Genomic DNA, 23308 nt, shown 5'->3' with positions numbered 1-23308 from the left:
TGGGTAATTTTTTTTTTTAGGTGCTTCTCAAGTGTCCCTGAGGAAATCATTTGGGGAGTGGCTGGCTTGTGTGACCATGTAGATTGAGTTGTCTCCACTAAACCCACCCGATCGCCAGCCCTGCCTGAGACGTCAGGCTTCCCTGAAATCTTCGCCACTGTCACCACCCTCATCGTGATAGTTGCAGTTTCTTGTGGACCTGTTATGTGCCCCATGCGCTGCTGCCTGGTGCTTTACAGGTATTATTTCTGAGCCTCATTTTACATATAAAGAAACTGAGGCTCAAAGGCATCTTAATTTGCCTAGAGCCCGTCACAAGGCTAGCTAGCTCCAGGGGGTGGCAGGGCCCACCCTGCTCTGCCTTACCATCCATCACCCCTGATATGAAAATGTGGGTTTGATATCCCTGAGTTCAGAAACGCAGCTGCCTCCCCGTAACCTTCAGGACTGCTCCAGTCCACCGGTTCAGGAATGACAAGACTGTGGGAGGGTTGGAAGATCTTCCAAATATGCTAGTATTTAAGCAAAGTTTCCAAAAGGAGCAATTGTGGGTCCCGCAATCTGGAGACGGAAATTTGAATTTATTCTAAAGTCAAAAAAAAAGAAAGCACCCTACTGAGAAGGGGACAAGCCTTGTCCAGAGAACACGTTTTATGTAAAAGTATTTGTGGGGGGGCGGGAGGGGGTGAAAAAGGAGGAAAGAGCAATACAAGCTTTGAGCTGGGAGTCATGCGTGGCTGCTAGCATAAGCAGTTCGGTTTTCATCACTCCACAGAAAGAACACACACTCAAAAGTCACTCACTGAAGAGAATGGGGGAAAAAAGAGCCACAAAGCCAACCTAAGCTTATGCGTGAAATGAGCCCCACCAGGATGAACCCTGACGTCCCAGAGAACCCAAGCCTCCTGGCACTCGAGGGTGTATTCCCACCTACCGCCATGTAACATCAGGTCTGCCTGGGCCAACTAAAAGCATGGGAAAGACAAGAGAAGCCCTTCCAGGAATTCTCAGAGGCAGGGCAATTGTTCACAAGGTGCAGAGGAGAATCGGCTAGTTCCATGTTCCACTGGAGAGTTTCCAGGATCGTTTATAGTTCTTAAAGCTAAGGGGGAGTGGCCATGTGAAAAGAAGTGACAACCTGATAAGAATGGAGACCACCTGTCTGCTTGCCCTGGCGAGTCATGCAGAATACTCAGCAGAGGACTGGGGGCACCAAAGAGGGCTTCGTGCAGGGTGGACGACCAGGCCCTGGCATTTTGTCCCGGTTGTTTATTGCAATGTTAACAACAACCCCCAAAACTTAGCAGATTGAAACAATGATTTTATTTTGCTCACAATTTTGTGGGTCAGAAACTTAGAAAGGGCTGTGCTGGGCGGTTGGTCTCTTCTCCGGATGGCGTCAGCTGCCTTCCCAGATGGATGGATGGGCCCTTTAAGACGGCACCTCAGTGCTCCGGGCCCCCACCCTCATCCCCTTCTCTCTCTCTCCCTCTCCATGTGACACCTCATCCCCCCCGAGGCCTCGCAAATCATGGACGTCTCGGGGTGGTTAGTCTCCCTTCTTCCCTGGTAACTGGCTTCCCCAAGAGAGATTGGAGGGTTTCACAGCACATTCTGCAGATCTAAACTAGGGTTTGAAGTTCATCCTTGGAAATGAATGTCACAAGGGCAGACAGTGACCTCTGCACACAGTTTCATGTCTCTCCAGCGGCCCGGCCATCACACAGTGGGAATGAATGAATGAATGAAACCTCTTGTCCTAAAAGGATGCCAAATTGTCAAATCAGATAAGTTTCAATTCACTCTAACTCCTAAAGGAAATATAGCCTTGTGTCCTTGTAAGGGGCACTGACATGTCAGAGAGTCAGTGAGTGGGTGTCAGAATTAAAAGTCACTGGGAAGCCTAATAATTTTAGAGTCAGGAGACATAATATAGATCCAGACACTTACTTGTCTTGTACCCGGTAAATCTCTTTTTTAAAAAAAATAATGACTGAAAAAAATAAATCAGGACTGACCCTGAGATCTTGGCAGATCAGTTAAATTGTGTAAGCCTGTTTCCTCAGCTACAAAATAAGGAAACTAACAGCTATCCTGCTTCCCTCACACTGGGTAGTGAGGAGAAATGACTGAAGCTATACGAAAGTGACAATACACAGGAAATGCTCTGACGACCATGGATGCCATGTCAACAGTGGGGATTATTCCTCCTGGCCATTTTGGAAGGTTTGAGCCTAAGGTCAAGAGCACAGAAGGGATGAGCGGCCCCATCCTTTCCACTGTGCTGGCGGTTCTCTGAGGCAGGTACAAAGCATTCTATGGCCAGGATAGAGGGGTCAGCCCCACATAGTGGGAATTTGAACCAGGCATAAGGGGGCAGAGCCTAACTGGCTGGGGACCCTCTCTAGGGTGGGAGAGTAGCCCCCGAGCAGCTCCAAGTGGTAGGTTGGGCCAGGCAGCAACCAACACGCTGGGAGCAGAGGGCCTTCCTGCCAGGCTCGCTCTCTCTGCAAACCTCAAGGCAAGGGACCCACAGAAAAGCCGGTTCATAAACTCCTTAATGAGAAAGAAAACAGAGACTGACAGAGATGAGGGAGGAGAGAGATTCGGGGCCAGAGCCCACTCCACTGGATGCCAAGGTTCCTGAGAGTTTGACATTTGGAAAAGATCTGGCCTGGAGGAGCCAAGGATTTGGGACAGGCCTCCTTCCGGCTCCTGGGACTGTCAAGAAGAGAAGGCGGGGGAGGAAAATGACTCAGCTGAAATGAAGAGAAATGTATTTTTAAAAAGGGAAACGATGAAAGGCACAAAGGAATGAGATGGAGCCCCAGGATAGGGTCCAAATGCATTCTCAGAGGAAGTGGGGCCAATCTGCAAAAACGCTAGTGGACTCACTAGGGTTTCCAGACCAAGAACAGCACCTTTAAAATGAAGAGTGTCTTCCAGGCCTGCCAGCCCCACCGCCCTTGAAGCCCTCCAGCTCCGTGGTCCCCAGGGGCAGGCGCCCGCCTCTACAGAAGAAATGCTGGGGGTGACCCGGCAGCGTAGGAGCTTCTCCACACTTTTGATTCTGAAGATGGGGGCAGTTCTTGAACAGAGGAGTTAGGGAGAAACTCATTTCACGTTCAGGCTCACACTCACCCAGCAGGGCAAGTCTGGGAGGAGGGTCTGTGATGCCCTGCGACTCTTCCCTTGCTCCATTCTATCCACTGACCCCTGGGTGGGGGGGGGGGGGGGGGGTGTGGAAGCAAGCTCCCTCCCCAGAAGCTGACACAACTCCAATCCCCCACTCCCAACAGCCAAGGTCAGATGACCCTGATTGCAAAAGTGTCAATGGAGAGTGAGAAGAGATATGAGAATAAAGGGAAGCTGCTGTCTGACAGCTCTGCATCTCCTCCCCCCCCCCGGCTTATCCAGCGTTGGGTTCACGCTGGGGTCCACCTCCCCCCTAGCACTGAACTCACATTTCTAGAAGAGGGGAGATTAGGAAGAAGAGTTCAGCTCAGCATGGCCCAAGAACTGTGAACCCCTCGCACAAGCATGTCAATGCCGTCGGCCTTTCTGAGTCACTCAACGTTTACCCAGAGGCTCCCGTCATTGGGAAAATCATCGTGTATCCTCCTGGGAGGATGTGGAGCAGGAAAGCCAGCCTGCTGGGGAGCACAATGGCAGATGCAGAGGAGGACCCAGGAGGGGGTCGGCTGACCAAACCCCACTGCCCCACTGTCCAGAAGCTAAGGCTGGGGTGGGAAGCCTCCCCCGACCCCTTGTGAGAGAGCTCTCTGACTATAACCCTACATTCCAACAGAAAACAGGAAACCGGCAGAGAATTCCTGGCCCTCCAGACCCTGAGTTATCCCACCACCTCTGAGAAGAGAAGCTGTCCCTCTGGGCCATTCAGATGGCTGCCAGCACCTGGCAGGGGGATCTCCGGGCACCTAGTGACTGTAGCTACACAGAAAGAATGGGGCCAGCTGCCCTCTGAGGCCCCTTCCGCCAGCTGTAGCTGCCCTGAGGTTCCTTCAACCTTGGACTTTCAACACAGACCACCATAGACAGCACTGGAAGCACCTACACACCTGTATTTCCAAGGCCTGGGGCCTCGGAAGCTGGGCCAGTTAGGGAAGGCAGAGACAGAATTAAAAGTGCAAGAGATCTGTTGGAAGAAACACTGTGAAGGATCAAGTGGAAAGAAGAAGCAGGCAGGTAGAGCCTCAGACCGCAGTGCCGGGCTGACACCTGGGAAGGGAGAGAGGGAAGGAAGGAGGGCTGAGTAGGACCGCAGGGCAGCTCTGAGAAAGTCTCAGCCAGGATGGTGGGGAGCCCAGGGCAAAGTGTGCTGCTCTGTGTCAGGCAGGCGTGCCTGGCTCTGGCCCCCTATCCGTGGGCTCAGTCATCTCCAGGAGCAGCCTGGGAAGAGGGTGGCTCAGCCCCAACACGCTGATGGGCCTGGAAGGAGTGGGAGGTGGAGGCTGAACTAGCTGCACTCTTCACAGCAAGGAGGTCTGAGCAGCACACGCCCACAGCTACCGAATAGCCAATGCTTTTTTTAAACCTGCTTCATAGTAAGTGAAGTTAGTCAGACAGAGAAAGGCAAGCATATCACTTATATGTGGAATCTAAAAAAAAAAAAAAAAGATACAAATGAACTTAATTACAAACAGAAACAGACTCACAGACAGAAAACAAACTTACAGTTACCAAAGGGGAAAACTGGTGGGGAGGGATAAATTAGGAATTTGGGAGTAACATATACACACTACTATATATAAAGTACATAAACAACAAGGACCTACTGTATAGCACAGGGTATAGCACTCAATATTTTGTAATAACCTATAAGGGAAAAGAATGTGAAAAAGAATATATATATATCTATCTATCACTTTACTGTACACCTGAAACCAACACAACATTGTAAATCAACTATACTTCAATAATTAATTAATTAATTTTTTAAAATGACAACAACTAAAAAATAAAAACCTTCAACAGAGCGCTTAATTCTTGAGACAGGTTCTACCCATGACCAGCCCTTTGGCAAGAGGCTTTGTCGGGTTGTGTGCAAAGCAAGTTAAGAGAATGAAGGTAACAGTGATTGGCAAACGAGAAGGCCCACACTAGAAGTTCACAAAATGGTGTCTCACAGGTCACATATGACCTGCGGGTTTTGTTTGACTCACACATTGATTTTCTTTTTAAGTTAAATTAGTTGCCAGCACATAAAAGCCACAAAAATCCAAACTTCCAGCTTTTCTTCAAAAATAATAACATCGGACTTCCCTGTTGGCACAGTGGTTAAGAATCCGCCTGCCAACGCAGGGGACACAGGTTCGAGCCCTGGTCCGGAAAGATCCCACATGCCGCGGAGCAACTGGGCCCGTGCGCCACAACTACTGAGCCTGTGCTCTAGAGCCCGCGAGCCACAACTGCTGAAGCCCACGTGCCTGGAGTCGGTGCTCCGCAACAAGAGAAGCCACTGAAACGAGAAGCCCACGCACCGCAAAGAGTAGCCCGCGCTCACCGCAACGGGAGAAAGTCTGTGTGCAGCAACAAAGACCCAACGCAGCCAAAAATAAATTAATTTTAAAAAAAAAAGAATCAAAACATCCATCAGTCCTGAGCCCACATTCCAGTTCACCACAGTCCCAACACTCCCTATTGTCTTGCGCCCTAACTGCTTCACTCACATACTTGACCAGACTGGCCTCAGCAGGCCTCCTGCCTACCCTCATGGATGTATTTCAGCCATTCATGGCCATTCCATTTCTTAGGTGGATACAAAGAGGGAAATTTAGAAAATCTAAAAAGAGCTCTGGGAAATTAAAATATAAGAGAGAAAGATGAAAAATATCAGTAAAACAATTGGGAGATCAATTTAAGAAAATCCCTCAGAAAGAGATGAATTATGAAAGAGAAGGAGACTCAGTCTAGGAGATTTAATATCCAATCAGAAAGAGTTCCAGAAAAAAGGGATGGAGAAAATGGTAGGGAGAAAATTATCTACGAAATAGTACAGAACTGAAGGATGAGAGTTTTCAGACTGAAAAGGCCTAAAGAGGACCCAAGACAGTGAATGAAAAACTCCCCAATAAGATGCATCGTTGTGAAATTTCAAGACTCCTAAGGATAAAGGGGGAAGAGCCCAAATGCCTCCAAAGAGGGGAGAAGAATTACATGACAAAGAATCAAGAATCAGTATGGCCTCAGACTTCTCACCAGCAACTTTGGAAGCCAGAAGACAAAGGAGCAATGCTTCAGCATCCTGAGGGAAAGTAACTCTACCCCCATTCAGGTCATCAATTAAGCGGAGTACAATCCAGATATTTTTCAAGCATGCCAGGTCTCAAAAATTTTCCTCCTGAAATATCCTTTCACAGGAAACTCCTGAAGGCTGTGTGCCGCCAGAATGAGGGATTAAAATTAGAACAAAGACATAATTAGATCCAGGAAGCAGAGACCTAGCCCAGGAGAGAGGGAAGGGGCTTCCCAGGATGACAGTAAGAAGAGTCCAGGGTGGCAGCTGAGCAACAAGTCCAACTGGGACTGCAGACGATCACTTCCTGGTTCTGCCAGAGAGCTTGGGGGTAAGTAAGTGATGGTTAAATTAGTTACAGGAAACTAAGCAAACCAAAAATGAGCAAAAGACTTGAATGGGCATTTCACAAAAGAAGATCTGCAAATAGCCAATCAGCACATGAAAAAGGCCTCAACATCATGAGTCAATATGAAGAATACAAATTTAAGACCCCCGTGATCATCACTATCCACCCAGCAGCATAGATCAAATGAAGAATGACAGGCTGTCCCAAGCGCTGGCAAGGGAATGAAGCAACTGGCCCTCTCACATGTTGCTGGTAGGGCACCAATGGTCCAAGCGCTTTGGGAAACTCTTTGGCAGTTTCTTATAAAGTTAAACATATACCCATCCTATGGCCCAGAAACTCCACTCCTAGGAATATGTCTACAGAAATGAATACATAGAGCCACAGAAATATTAGTACAAGAACATTGAGTAACTTTATGCATAATAGCCAAAAACTGGAACCAGCCCAAATGTCCATCCAATAGGAGATGGATAAACCAAGCGTGATATTTCCATCCAAGGAATACGAGTTGGCAGTTGAAAGGAATAAGTGACACACGCAACCACGTGGATGAATCTTCAAAACACGACAAGGGGAAGAAGCCAGACAGAAAAGAATATATGCGGTATGAGTCTACTTACATAAGGTTCAAACCCAGGAAAAACTAATCTATGGGGTGAGAATTCAAAATAGTGGTTTTCTCTGGGGGACCAAGACAGACAGGTATTAACTGACAGGACATAAGGGAATCTTCTAGGGTGACAGATATGTCCTGGTGTCACAGGCATATCATATGGAAAAGTCATTAAGCCGGGCGCTCATGATACATTTTACTACATGTAATTAATTCCCCAATAACATCCTGGAAAAAAAAAAGAAAATGAAACAAACCAAAAAAGACACATTATTAATTCCATGAAAAGTAAAAACTTATATTAAAAAGAAAATGTAATCATAGGACACTCTGGGTAGTATGGACCTAGCTTGGCTGTGAACAATAATTACACAGTTGTAACAATGGATAAATACACCATATATGGATTCAACCAGAAATCTATATTGGCAAGATGAGCAGAAGGGCAGTGTTTGTGTGTAGCAGAGGGTTGGGGGGTGAGCAAAGAGAGCTAAATCCTAATCGTTTGCAGTAGGAAGTCAATCGATAATGTCTAAAATCAAATGCACAAATAAACAAGAAATAACAGTGAGGTGTGTTCTTCAGACTTCTGAAGATAAATATGAGCTAAAGGGCAGCAAGTGGTTGTCTCTGGGGAGTAGCAGTCAATGGTGGGGGGGTGTGGGGCAGGTCATTTGGATCTGCTAGAATTAGATTTGGCAGAAAGAAACGCAAGGGAACCCAAAACAAAATCCTTTAATTAAAACAGAAATGTAAAAGTCTGCAGATAGAAAACTCTGGGCTGCTCCACAAAGGTGTCAAAGATTCAGGCTCCTTTTTCTCACTGCTAAACCATATGCAAGTTACAGTTCCAAGACCACCTTATGGTTCACTATGGTTGCTCCAGCTCCAGCCATCAAATCCACGTTTCAACCAGTAGGATGGAAAAAGGGTGCCTACCAGCTGTCTTTTTAGGATATTTCCCCAAAGCAACCCCACAATACTTCTGCTTAAATCTCACTGGTCAGAACTGAGTCCCATGGTCATTCCTAGCTGCAAGGGAGGCTGGAAAAAAAAAAAAACCTCTAATCTGGACAGCCATGTGCCAACCATGGAAGAGGGGAGAATCTGTCATTAGGACTTGTGTTTAAAATTTTTCACTTATATATAGGTATTACTTTGATTAAAAAATAAAAATTGAAACAAAAAGAAGTAGCATGAGCAGTCAACAGACAAAGTAAAGAGTAGTTCTGCTGGGTAGATGAGCACTGTGGGCTGCACTGGTCCTGAGCACACACCTGGGCAGGCAATAGCAAATACCTAATGAGTGCATAACCACCACCACAGGCCCCCCACCACAATAGGGGAGCCAGAAGGAAAACTAAGGAGGTGATATATGGAATTAAATTATTGGGTGGTGCACACAGGGCCAAGAACCCACCAGAAGGCCAAGTAACTCCATGACAACAACCTTGCAGATAGCCCCAAGGTCTGAAATCTTTCCTAGCCTTCCACATTTAGACCAGTGTTTAAAAAAGATAAAATCGCACACCACCACAGAAAGGTGGAAATTGTTATTCCTCCTTTACAGAAAAAGAAACAGACTCCCAGAGGTTAAGTAACTTCCTCCAGGTCATATCTGGAGGAGCTAGGACTTGACCTCAGGAATCCCTAAGACCGAGTCCTGGTTTCTCTCCTCCATGACACAGGCACTCCTCCAAGGGGTCTGGGTGGCCACCCGCGGCTTTTGGATTCTCCGCAGAGCCACATCAGGCCTGTCAATAAGTCACAAGATGCAATGACTCATCTGAAGACAAGATAAACAACAGGGAGGCCTGGTGAGATGAGAGGTCCTGTTTCCTAGGAAGTTGCCTTCTGTAGGACTGAAAGAGTACACAGTTAGCAAGCAGGAACCCATTCTGCACACACCAGCACAGCAGTTTGCAGACAAAGAAAAAGTGCTGCTGGTCCTAGAGATGGGCGGCAGAGCTGGGAGCCGCAGAGTTATTTGCATCCTGAAAGGGCTTTTGTCAAGCCTGGGCCATGAGCCTGAGGATATAGAATTCCAAACCTTCCCCTTCCAATTCCTCCAAAACCAGAAGGGAAGGTCCTTCTGCACGGCTCTAATAATATTTCTCTGCTGCATCCCATCTGAGAATCCCAAAATGTTTAACCAATATTTCTGGATAAAACTGCAGACCCTCCAAGTGACCTTGGAGCAGTCATTTCCTCTCCCTGCACCCCAGGTCTCAGGGGAGAAGAAGATGGCTCTCAGGGAAACAAAGGTGACCTGGCAGAGGGCAGAGGGAGCTTACTGTCTCCAGAACCCATCCTATCAGGTCTGTCTGGATACAACAGACTCATGGGGACCAGCCAAAGCTCAGAGCCCAGATGGCCCAATAGGAAAGCAGCAGGCCATCAGGGAGGGACGGGCAGAGAGTGTGGAGGCCAGCAGGAGGGACCCAGCCCAAGACTCAGGGACAGGGCTCAGCCCCTGCAAAGACTTGGGCCACAGCAGGACCCCGTTCCCAGAAGAAATCTGCTCTCAAATGAAGGATCCAGGTAGAGCCTTGAGGTTTGGTCGTCGAGAAATAAGACAGGAGATGGGCCTGCTGGGCTGTAGGTCAGAGTGAGGTGACATAATGCTCTCAGTCAGAGAGAGCTTAGAGGAAATTTTTATACTCCCTGATCGGTCATGGAACTTATGCCTGACTCTGTAATTGAGGCAGCTTTGAAAGTCTGGGGACAACAGGACAGGGAAGCCTCAGAGGCAATTCAGGAAGCTGCATGTGCCCGGCCACCTCCCTCCCATCCCCCTGCTCAGGAGGCCCTTCTCCTCCAAATCATCAGAGCTAAGCAGGTGACCTTCAAAGCAGCCCCAGGACTCTGTGACAACATTCAGAACAAAGCCCTGCTCACGTGACCCCTTCCTGGACACCCCCAGCTTGAATGGACCTTCCTAATGCATGAGTTTTATCTGTGACCCAATTCAAATCTTCTATTGTTATTTTAAAATGCCTTACTCTCACTCAACCCCAGCACCCAGCACAATGCAGTATACTCAAAAGAGCTCAGTAAATATCTTTGTCTTTGATTTGAAAATAATCTAGTTAAGATTTTAAAAGAACTGCATGAGAAAGTGACAATATACAAATAAGCACAAAATGATGCCGTGCAAATAAAAGTCATAAATCCCCAGGGAGCACTGAAAAATAAGTGAATCAGAAAGAAGGGGCATTAATCTGGGAAGGTGCTTGGAGAAGGTGAGTTTTGAACCAGCTACTAGGAGAAATAGAGTTTGGGCTTATATTTTGGTTGCAAGCAATAGCAATCTAATTCAAAGTAGCTTAACCCAAAAAAGAAAAGAACAAGTAGGAAGGAAGGAGGAGGGAAAAAGGGAAGTTGGATAAAGGAGAAAAAAAATAGGGGATACTGCTTGAAGGCATGGCTGGATCCAGGGGCTCAAAGGCGGATTATCAGGAACCCGCCTTTCTCTATTCTGGTTTCCTCTGTGATAGCGTCATCCCAAGGCAGGGTCCCTCTAGGGTGGCTCCCTAGATATAGATCCTACAGCTTAGCATCCCCAAGAGGAAGAGAAAGCTTCTCTTTTCCAGCAGTTGAAGGGTATTAAAAACAAAAAACTTTTGTTGTAAAGAGATTCTGAGGGGTTTATTTGTTACTGCAGCTTAATCTGGCCTATCCTGACTAATACATGCCTCCTTGGTCTAGCTTGGGACACAGGCTCACCACTATAGCCAGCAGGATATGCTGATCTGATTGGCTAGGCTGACTCAGGGTATGGTGCTCTGACTGGCCAGACTGAGTCAGGGTATGGTGCTCTGATTGGCCAGACTGAGTTACAGGCCCAACCCAGGAACCAGAGAACTGAGGCCAGACCCACCCTAATCATGTGGTCTGAGATTTCCTCAAAGAAATATCAAGATCCTGTTACCAAAAAGAAAGGGGAATGTTCACTGGGCAGCAAAAATCAGCAGAGCTTAACACACAACTTGACAGAAGGGTGAAGGGAGGCTGGGCATACTTCACACCAACCATTCCTACGTCTGGGGCCCACCATTCTGTCTGATGACTCCCCTCCCTCCAAGGCACTCCCTGCTTCCCCAAGGAGATTCCCGAAATGAAAGCTGGGTTTCTGAAGAGAGCTTGGGGCTCCCAGAGCAGGGATAGATCTGCCCCCCTCACCCCATCTTTGCAGCTCACCACCTGCTCTGGCCAAGACTCCCAGCTGTGAAACCTCCTGGCCCTGCAGGGAGACTGGAGGTGTCCAACGGCGGCCTGGAGGCCCAGCGCCCACACCTGCAGCCTCTGAGGGCCACCAAATCCTGCCGGGACCCTCCCAGAAGCAGGCTCACGGATGCTCACACAGCATTCCAGCAGGGCCCACTCCTCAGGGAGCTGAGCGCAGTGCCTCAGCACTTTTAGCTCTGCCATTCCCTTACATACTTTTAACCTCCTGGACGAAAGAATTCAGTCGGGCTTGTGTTCCTCTCCCCACAGACTTGAGAATCCAGCCGGAGTCACTACGTCACACTTCCTGCAGCAGCCCAAGGGTCAGGAGTTCACCCGCTGAACTGTTTGCCTGGAGAGCAGGGGTCCTAATAAGCATGACATCCTCCCCCAAAGCTCCAACAGCTGTGTTTCCCCCTGGCTCGGAAGGGAAGAGACCAAATAAAGCAGCAGGAGGAATTACATGGTGCAGAAATGCTCAGCGTGGGATTCCAGGTCCAAAGGTCAGATGCTCAATTATGAGTGTAAGCAGGTCAGTCTGGGGGGGTTTTGCCTCAGTTTTCCTGTTGGCAAAATGGGGGGAGAGGGGATCATTTCAGGGAAGTGAGCCAGCGTATGATAAAGTAGGAGCCTCTCCACCCAGGTTCTGCTGGGTCCAACAGCCGTCCAAAACCAAGCCAATCTTTTTTATAGAGAACTTTCTAGACTGCCAAACCTACCTTAGGAGAGAGAACTGCAGTCGAGCTGAGCTTGCATCTTTAATTCTCGGTCTAAACTGGGCACTGGATGAAGCAGAAATCTGGAAAGCTGAGCCACCAGCTGAAGGCTTATGGCTACCCAGGCGTCTCTCAGAGGTGACAGGAGGCTGGCAGAGAGCTAGAAGCAGGACAGACCGAAGTGTCCCAAAACCTGGGGCCTGGGCTCCTACATTATACCTGGGAGCACCAAAGTAAAGGGGGCCTCTGAGGACTCACAACCTCCTGCTCAGAGCATTATATGTATTTATAAAGGCAACGGGAACCAGAGAGATGGAGGGGCTGCAAATTTTGGGAGGGGGTTGCGGAGGACCAAATATATGACTGGTCAGAACAGGCAAGAGAGAAGGTGGCTCCTGGCTGTTCGTCTAGAACTCAAAATTATTTATTAAAAAAAAAAAAAGGCAGTAGAAAATTAAAAGAAAAAAATCTGGATAAAACATCTCTATGCACTAGGCTAGGGAGCATACAGCTAAATATAAAGGGCAGATCCCAGTTGGGGGCAAGACTGACTCTAAGGCCCTTGTACAGAAGGTGCTTCCAAAGGACACATCTAAGAAAATTGCTTAAATGGGAATTAGGACAAGTCCTGGCAATTGTATTAGAGGACCTTGGTTGCCAGGGCAGCCGCCCAATTTAAACTGGCTTAAGCCAACAAGGGGAATTTATTGCCTCACTGGACTAAAAAAGTCGGGGGCTCCAGCTTCAGGCATAGTTGGATCCAGGCTCAGACAGTGCCATGAGGACTCAGCCACCTCCTCTCAGTCCTGCTTCCCTCCACACCAGCTTCATTGTAAGATGCCATGTGGCATACCCTGGAGGCTGCAGGCTTACAATCTCCTTCCTGCTGGCAATCACAGAGGAAAAAGAGCTTCTCCTTCCCAAGGGTCCTCATGGACTCCATTTGTGTCATCATCACTGTGGCTGGGGAGAAGGAATACAGTGATTGGTCAGACTGAAATCATGTACTGAGTCTCATATGAGGGTCTGGAACCCTGTGAGAAAAGACTGGGCTGGAGATAAAAAATGGACTCATTGGGAAAAAGATGGAGACAAGGTTACCAGTTTTGCCATTACTAGGCTGTGGGGCATCGGGCAAGTCAGTGTCCCACTGTGAACCTCTGTCTCCTCATCTGTACATGAGTAACAATACCTACTGCAGCTGGCTGCTGTGGAGATCAAGTAAGATAACTTATGTAAAGTACCTAGCACAGAGCACTCAGCAAATAGTGGCTATTATTCTTTCTTCTATTTGTTTCTCACTTTAGTTCCCCTTTTTCCTGTTTCTACCTTAAGACTGCCAGAGGCTCACTCTTAGGCACTACTCAGAGTCCTGGGAAGCACTGGACTAAAGAGAGAGGAGGGGCCTGGGCTGCCAGGCCTTATTATACCCACCCCTCCGTTCCCTTTGGCATGCTCCATCTTGCAGCTGTGGGCTGGGAGACAGGGATTGGCCATGCCAGGTGCCAGCCAGGTTGCCAAGGCTGGAGTGGGAGGTTCTACCAGAAGCATCATGAGCTATCAAAACTGCAGGGCCCCTGGGAAAGCCAAATGCAGAGCCTCCAAGAATGCACCTCTGGTGCGTCAAGGCAGGAATGGGGTTAGGACAACTGGGTTGACAGGGTGGAAACAGGAAAGGGAAGCAAAGATGAGGGGCAGAGAAGTGACCCAAGGAATCCAACCACTCACCAAAGGCCAGGAAAACACAACCTGGCAGCTCCAGGGCCAAGTCAAGGCCATCCCTGAGTTCTAGGGATTGGAGGAATTCTTTGAATTCAGAAAAACATCAGGATAACTCCACCCACTGTTCCTGGAAAGGAACCACACGATGACACCAGCAATCATGGCCCAGATGCAGGTGGGAATCCAGTTAGGAGCCATCACAAGGAAGAAAGAGCAGGCCACCAATTTGGGGAGGCCATCCCCAAACCTCACCCATCCTTCCTTCCCTTTGCCTTTGCCTTTTCAAGAGATTCTTTTCGGGACTTCCCTGGCGGTCCAGTGGTTAAGACTCCACACTTCCACTGCAGGGGACACAGGTTCGATCCCTGATGGGGGAACTAAGATCCCACATGCCACGTGGCGCAGCCTAAATAAATAAATAAATATACATCTCTTTAAAAAAAAAGGATTCTTTTCGCTGAGAACTCCCCTCCAGACTTTTCCAAGTGCAGTCAGAGCAGTTGAGCAGGGGAGGTGGGCTGCACCAGAGAGCTTGCAGGAGAGCAGGTGTGAGCAGATGACTCTGGGTTTCTGTCATTCCTGGGTTGAGAGACCCTGGGCAAGTCTCATTTCCTAGCCTAGAAAGTTGGAATAACCACCGGTCACCTCTGCCCAGTGCTGGGCCCAGACAGGGGCAGGATGAGGCAGGGAAAGCCGTTAGGGCCTTGAGCCTGGGGGAAGCTTCAGGGGCTCCTCCTTGCTCCACCCACCAGCCAGGGGAACCCCTGGGGCAAGAACACCCAGCCTGGGAGCTGAGGGGCAACTCTTAAAAGACCTCTAGCTCTTTCCCCTCAGGCCCACCCCTGGCAGCTGACCTCGGCACATCACCAGCCTTCTCTGAGTCGGAATTCCTGATCAGAATGGAAGTACAGCTTGCTGGGTAGCGACAATGCACCTGCATTTTAGAGCCACGCTGGCTGCCTTCCTGGGCCTCAGTTTTACCATCTGTAAAATGGAGATAATACTTTCTATGTGAAATTAAATAACTTCGTGACTGGCACATAAAAATCACTCAGTGCTGGTAACTGCTATTATTGATGTTATTGTTGTTGTTGTTAGGCTTAGGGGATGAAAAGAGGTCTTCAGGGACTTCCCTGGTGGCGCAGTGGTTTAGACTCTGCGCTCCCAATGTAGGGGGCCTGGGTTCGATCCCTGGTCAGGGAACTAGATCCCACATGCATGCCACAACTAAGAGTTCACATGCCACAACTAAGGAGCCCGCCTGCTGCAACTAAGACCCAGTGCAACCAAATAAATAAAATAACTAAATAAATATTTTTTAAAAAAGAGGTCCTCAGCAAAACATTTCAAAATTCACAGATTCAAGAGAGGTGTCTTAGAACCTAAAATTCAGTTTTATTGCCTCTTTACCTGTTATTCCGCTTTCTTGTCTCCTGGGCGCCTTGTTTGCAAGATTGCCCAAACGTCTGCCCTCCGTCCATCAGCAGTCCAGAAGTAGATGGTAAAAAATTCAGACAAGGAAACGAAAAAAGCTAATAACAGACAGCAGCTTGAAAACCAGACTGACCTGCAATGTTGGCATCTGATCAAATGAGTGGGTGCCCAGGAAGCTCTCAGACACGGGTGGTGGTAGCAGTAGTGTCACTGTGGCTGTCTGACACAGACCACACACTCAATTTTCCATGGGGGCTTGCAGACTACAAAAAGTCTGGTGGTTTCCAGGAGCCGTGTGGTAACAATGTGTCATTATTCCTATAGAAAGATGACATTACTGGTTTGCAATCTCAAGCACCAGAGCCTTAGCAAGACCTGGAGAGGGATTTTCACGGATCCTCTTCCAAGTCTCCTCGGCCCCCCTCTGCATTTGCCCAAGAACCACGGTGCCCATCTGTGGGTCATGGAGAAGTAGAGAGAACAGTCCCTGACCTGAGATGGAGAGAGAAATCTAGAGGGTTCAAGGGGGAAGGAGCCTCACCCCACCCTAGGTGACACCCGCTCCTTCACTGAGCCTTTGATTCGGCTGATGTTAGGATGAAGCTGGACCCCTCCAGCACAGCGGCTGATGCTGAGGGTAGCAGGAGGTGGGAGGGAGGTTGCTCAGGGATGCTGGGGCACGGACAGATGGAGGAAAGCCAGGCAGGGACCGAAAATGGTCCAGCTTTTCACACTAGTGGGCAGGGGTTCCAGCCGCGGAGTCTTTCCTTGGGTGTGAAGGTGGCTCGGGGAGTGAAAGAGAAAAGCAAGGAGGTGGAGGCAAGGGAAAAGGTGACGAGAGGCAGAACAGGGAAGAGGACAGATGGGGAAAGAGGAGAGCCTGAGGATACAATCCACCTTGGGACTCGGGATGGGGGGAAGGAGAGGGTAGTTGGCATGTTCCATGCAGAGACTCCCCCTGCCCTATGGGCTACACCAAGTGTCCCCAACTGTCCCAAACCCAAGCCGAGGACAAGCCCCTGCATGCCCTGTGTCCGCACACTGCAGATCACATGGTTTTGTATGTGTATGGTTTTGTCAGGTCTTACAGAACGTGCCCACACAGCTCCAGGGGGCCCCTAAATGCCATGATTCATGCAAGTGCCATGATTCGCCCATGGGCGGCCCCATGGGTTGTGCAATGAAAAAGCAGGGCAGCCCTGAGACACAGCCCTGGATGCATCCATCCCTGCTGCATGCTCTCCTCCAGCTCCACCTCTCTTACCGCGGCAGCCGTCACCCCAGCTTTGCCCCTGACATCAAGACAGGTGGTGAAGATGTAGAGTGATCACAAAGGCAAGTAGCAAAGCCCAAAGAAGGGTAAAGAGTCAGAAACACTAGAACCTGCTCTCTCCCCCATCAAAGGGGCCAAGTGGCCCCACGTCAAAAACTAGCCTTGTTGAATCCACTGCAAGGCAAGGCTCCCTGCACCCAGCCCCTCCCACCTGTGTCATCCTGCTGGCAGCTGAGTTAGGAACTACCCAGGCTCTCATTCACAGGTGGCCCCACATCACAGGCACACACCTGCCATAGCAGCCTCCCCCTCTGCCCAAACCTGGACCCCTACCAGGCCATGCTAGACTCAGCCCCACCACAATCCAGGGGGACTCTGGTAGTTTCCCACCCAAAAAGCATTCTCGTACATCACCTCCCAACCTGCCTGCCCCATCTTTGTTAGTGCTAATAAAAATGGACATCGTTTACACATCTTGCTGGGTAAAACCAGACTCTCTCTCTCCCAGACCTAGGGGATAAATTATGCTTGGTCTAAGCCAACCGTGGCCATCCTGTTCCTCCTTGCCGGTGAGAGTCCAGGAATGGGCATGTGACCAAGCTCCAGTCACTGAGATGTAAGAAGTCTGCCAAGATTTTCTGAGGTTGCTGACTAAAAACAGAACACTGTGGAGAAAGGCCCTCTTTGCTATCCTTCCTGCTCTGTGTGAAGACATGAGGCCTGGAGCATCAGCAGCCATACTGTGACCTAGAGGACAAACCTAAGGCCAAAATGCCAATGCTAAAGTTGGTAGAGTGGAAAGAAAGAACAAGCCTTGGTCTCACGCAGCCATTGTGAGGTTGCTGAGCCAGACCTGGAACTGCCCTCTCCAGATTCTTTATCGGTGAAATAATTAAATGTTTCTATGGCTTAAGCCATTGTTAGTGGGGTTTCCTGTACTTGCAGCCAAAAGCAGCCTAGATGATATAATAGTCAGCAAGTCCCTTCCCCTTCACCCCAGGCCAGAATCCCACCCCAGCTGCCTGCCAGGGCCCAGGCTTGGGGTGCTCTTACCCAACAGCCATTGCTCACACACATACCTTTCTTGAGTACCCCAGGCACCTGGAGGCCTCCACATGGAGCAGAAACTCCAGCCTGCCTCTGCCGGTGGCGGGTGGGATGGCCACTAACCAACCTGGGTCCATAGACTCAGACTCATTCCGTTTCCTCTGTTCGTCAGTCAGCTGTCTGCTAGACAAGCCACAAACTCTCTGTGCCTCCGTTTCCTTATCTGTAAGATAGGGGTGATGTTTTTTTTTAACTGCCTTATTTGCTCCTAGGATATCATAGGATTGAAACTAGTTGAGAGAACATGAGCAAAGGCATTTTGTGTATTTTAAAGTGCTCAGTGAATGTCAATTAGCGAAAATTTTTAAAAATAAATAAATAAAATAAACTCTTGAAAAAAATGTCAATTAGCGTTATTGCTAAAATAATATCTGGATGGGGAAGCACTTTGGAAAAAAATGTAAACTGCCATGGAACTGTATACTTTAAATGGGTGAATTGTGTGGTATGTGAATTATAGCTCAAAAAGCAATGAGTAAAAAATCATTTAATACATATGTATGTATGTATATATATATTCATTGTTATCAAAATCATTATTGTGATGATAAAAGAAGGCTTTGGAACAGGCAGGCCTGGGTTAGAATTCTGCCTCTGCCAATTACTAGCTGTGTGACTTTAGGCAAGTCACTTACCCTCTCTGAGCCCTATTTCAGCTTTAAAATGGGGAAAATAATACCTGACTCACAGGGCTTGAAAAGGATTAAACAAGATAATGTGTGTGTTCCTGGCACAAAAATTGGAGCACAAAAAATGTCAGTTCCTCTTCTCAGGAGACCCATGCCGTCCGGCAGTGGAGTGGGTTCCCTTCAACAATCATACAAAGTCCCTGCTTCTTGTTCCAAGTACAGTTAGTGACCACTTGCCTTAAAAGCACTGAGGTCCTTCCAACAAGCCCCTGAATTAGCATCTCCATAGGCAGGGTCTGGGGAGCTTACCTGTTAACAAACGCAACCCTATCCCCGGCTCAGCCGTAGTTCCCAAGCTCTGTGTTCTACACAGACCTAGTGCCAGCTGCCCGGCCTCGTTTCCTGGCTTCTCACCACACACCCCGAGAGGAGAGAGGCAGTTGTGATCTTTCCCATTCCACGAGGCCATCTGATAGTGGAGCCGACAGAGAGTGTGTTGGGCTAGAACAGTCCCTCCAAACTTGTCAGACCGGCCCTCCCCTCTCCTTGCAGATGAGGCCTCAGAGAGCAGGAGGCCTTGAACCTCAAGAGACCCTGGGCATCCAGACCCCACTTCCAGCACTGGCACCCTTCAGACCTGGCAGGTGGCCGTACAGGAAGCAGCTCCTCCAGACCTCAAGCCTCTGCAGCTGGGCAAGGCGGGAGGGACCAGAACCAAGACGGGCTTGATTTGGTGGCTGCCGCAAGGACAGGCATCTTGGACCTGAATGCCCAGCGGCCTGCACGAGTCCAAGTGCTTCAGCTGGGGCCCCCGGGCTTCCCGCGTGGCCCCCCTCCCTCCTCCCCGCTCCAGCCTCCCCCTCTTCTCCCAACACCAGCAAGGCGGGTCTCTACACCACATCCATTCCCCCTTTCCCACCTCCTGGCCTTGCCCGTGCTGTTCCCTGAGCCCAGCAGGCCGGGATCCCAATCTCCCTATTCAATCCCCACCTGTTTTCAAGGCCAGACTCATACCTCACCTGCTCCAAGAAGCATTCCTGGACCCCTTATCTGATGGCCTGTAGTATTGACTGTCCTTTTCACAACTTGAAACCCGTGACCATGTTCAAGAGTATACGTTTGCTCAACTGATTCAATATAACAGATTGTATTGGGCACTTTCTCTGTACCTGGCAGCAGGACAGACATCGTGAAAGATGACAGGACCCTAACCCCCAGTGAGAACCCTGAGGATGGAACACTGTGTAGAACTTGAGCTCACTGCACCTTCCCAGCAGGCTGTGGGAGCCATCCAGACAAGAGCCCCTGCCTCCTTTCCTCATCTGTCCTGCAGCCCAGCCTTTTAGAGCTCAGTACCTACCCCAATGACACCCCGAGGGCCGCCCATTTTACAGATGAGGAAACTGAGGCTCAGAAACAAAGCGGCTAGCTATGATCACGCCACTAGGAAGTGCCTGACCCTGGATCCACAGCCAGTCTGTGTGGCCCCACAACCCACAGGAATTCCCTCTACGTCACACTACCTCTCATGTTAGGTGTCAATGACAACATTAATTATCCCATTCGTGCTGTATCTTTTTTTTTTTTTTTTTTTTTGGCCGCACCTGGCATGTGGGATCTTAGTTCCCCAACCAGGGATCAAAACCTCACCCCCCCGCGTTGGAAACGCGTAGTCTTAACCACTGGACCGCCAGGGAAGTCCCATGCTGTATCTTTCTTTCCCAGTGTTCTTCTACTTTTTCCTGGGATCTGCTCACCCTCCTAGCCCGGCATGGTGCACAAACCCTTAGTAGCTGTACATTTTCAGCTTGCTTCCTTCTTCTCCTGAAGATCTGTCTTTGCCTTATTTCTTCTCCCACAGCCTGAGCGGCGAATTCGTTTCCAATTCCATAGCGCCACCTTGCGGCCATGGAGAAAACAGAGCTTTTTTGATCAAGTGGGCAAAGGGAAGAAGCCTCACCGCCTTCTAGGACAGGAGATAATCTGTCAGTCCCACCAACAGCAAACCCAGTGTTTCCGGCACAGCCCGCTCCACCTCCACATGGGACTCACATTTGCATTAACTCCATTACAGCTCGCCCTGCCCGTGTAGGAAACAGACACGGAAGCCTTCGCTCATCACCAGGTGGTCTCCTGTGGGTTCTGGTGTCTGCTGGGCCCAGTCCAGTACACACCAGGGGACGCCAGCCCTTTGGTGGAGTCCCAGTAGTCTGCCAGGCCCCAGGCAGGGAAAAGGCCACCCCAGCAGAGGTGCCACACGCAGCTCTAAACTGACCAGTGGAGAGCTCATCCCTAAGACTACCCCAGAGCCCTGGAGAACTCTTTCCTCAACTCAGAGAAAAACACGCGGAGAACAGTCCACATACTTATGACATCATTTTAAGTGATAAATGCAGATATAGAATTGTATGTACTGGGTGATCTTTCTTCTTTTTACATAAACATTCACATGTTACAAAATTGCACTAAAAATCTGGAAGTATGTTAAATGTTAATGAGGGTTACTTGTGCGTGGTGGGATTTTTAATATATTTTTCTATATATTCCAACTTTTTCACAATTATCCTGGAATACCTTTATCATGGGGAGGAGGGGGAGAGGGCAAGATGGAAGACATGTTTATGCTCTTTGGAAAATTGAAAACATTTCCTGTGATGCACAATGGAGCTGTGGTGTAGGAACTAGCCTTGAACTTGAGGCCAAAAGCCCAGGTCATCCACTCACAGGCTGGTTATCCTTGGGCAAGCCACCTCCCTAAACCGCATCTGTCCTCCATAAACTAGAAATAATTTTAGCTACCTACCTCACAGTGTTAGTCTGAAGGCTGAATGAGATCATGTATGTGAAAATACTGGTACAGAGTGATTCTTAATGAATGTTTTTTCAGTGAATAGTATTTTATATATTTAGTATTGAGCAGTTCAATGCGAGTGACAGAAACCCAACTTAATCCAGTTTAAGAAAGAGGACAGAATTACAAAGTTACAAAACTGAAAAGAACAGGGTTTCAGGCACAGCTGTATCAAGCTGCTCAAATGGTATCTTTAGAGACCTCCTTTCTCCATCTCCTTGGTTCTTCTTTCCCTCGTACTGGCTCAAATCTCAGGCAGGGTTTTCCTAGAAGTGGCAAGATGCCCTCAGCAGGCCTCAGCCCACATCTCACCTTCTCAAGTCTCCAGACCCTTAACAGGGAGAGCACTTCTATTTCCCAGGAACTCCAACAAAATTTCCTCAACCCTAATCCAAACACTGAGGCCAAGAGTCTGACTGTCAGACCTGGGAAGTCACAAGCACTCCCATGGGAAAGGTGGTCAGAGGCTGCCCTACTCAAACCATGTGATTACTGGGGGTGTTTACCCAAAGGAAATTTGGGGTACAATTACCACAGAAAGGAATAAATGGCAGACATCCCCAACAGACACATTCATCAATAACATAGCACAAAGGCTGCCACAGACATAGGGTCACACCTCTCTTAAGACAGAGATTCTGATAATTAGCTTTGACACTTGTGCCAAGAGCCACCTTGGAATGGAAGGAGCCTGGGCTGGGAGAGGGAAGACAGGCTTTCTCCTTGCAGGCTGTCCCACATGACCTTGAGCAAGCAGCGAAGCCTGCCTGGGTCTCAGGTTCTTCACCTGTTCAAGCAGGGTGCTGGGCTAGGATCCACACTCGCATGCCTCCAGACCCAGGCAGTTAGCAAATGAGTGAAGGGCCAGTCATGGGGCCACACATGAGCACAAGTCCATTTAGAAGGCCAGGCTCCCTCCCCGTATTGTGAGGGAGGCCCCATGTTACCAGGTCTTCTGGTCTTTCAAGGTTTTCTGTGAAATCTCCTGACTTTGCAATGTTGAAAACTAACTTAATTGCAGTGACGGTTGCACCCCACTGGATTCATGCACGCCACTGTGAGAGCCATGGAATTGTACGCTCCAAGAGGTGAATTGGAAGGTATATGGATTACATCTCAATACAGCTGTTATAAGCAAATTCAGAAGCTTTCTAAAATTATTCAGCCTTAAAAAAGAATGAAGTCTGATACATGCTGCTGCGTGGAGGAACCTGAAAACATTATGCGAAGTGAAAGCAGCCAGTCACAAAAGGGCACCTATCACATGATTCTGTTTATATGAAATATCCAGAACAGGAAAAAAGCATTGATGTTTGCAAACTATTATATACAGAATGGACAAACAACAAGGTCCTACTATAGCACAGGGAACTATATTCAATATCCTGTGATAAGCCATAATGGAAAAGAATATGAAAGAGAATGTATAGGTATAACTCTGTCACTTTGCCATACAGCAGAAATTAACACAACATTGTAAATCAACTATACTTCAATTAAAAAAAAATAAAAAGCATTGGTGGTGATGGCCAGGGGGAGGAGGAGGGGGAGTGACCAGAGTTTCCTTTTGGGGCAATCAGAATGTTTTGGAACTCGATAGTGGTGATGATTGTACAACAGTGTGAACGTACTAAATGCCACTGTATTGTGCATTTTAAAATGGTTAATTTTATGTAATAGGAATTTTACCTCAATTTTTTTCAAGTTTTTAAAACATTCTGCTAGCCAAGTAAAACATATCCGTGGGCTGAACTGGGCCCAGTGGTTGCCAGTTTCTAATCTCGCTAAGGTCCCTTCTAACCCTCAGATCCCATATTTCCAGGGACAAAAATGTCAGCTCCTGTCAGAGAAGCAGTGGCAGGCTGACCGCAGCTTACAGCCAAGAGGAAAGAGGCATTCTGTCTCCTCGAAGAAGAACCTCCCCAAGATAATTTGAGGCCAGAAAATAAAAGTCTGCTGGAGCTGGAAGCAGGCCAGGGTTTTCGGTTTGTTTCTAACTGCCCTTTGCCACAATGAAGGGCAACGAATCGCATCTGGGTGACAGCAAATGGACCCTGTTGACACGGCCCAACTTTAATTTTTGTGAAGTTAATAATTAGGCTGTCATCCCTCCGCTCCAGAGCAATTA

This window comes from Balaenoptera ricei, chromosome 3 (assembly GCF_028023285.1).
Source record: "Balaenoptera ricei isolate mBalRic1 chromosome 3, mBalRic1.hap2, whole genome shotgun sequence".
In the NCBI taxonomy this organism is placed as follows: Eukaryota; Metazoa; Chordata; class Mammalia; order Artiodactyla; family Balaenopteridae; genus Balaenoptera; species Balaenoptera ricei.
Note: the sequence above shows the minus strand (reverse complement) of the source record.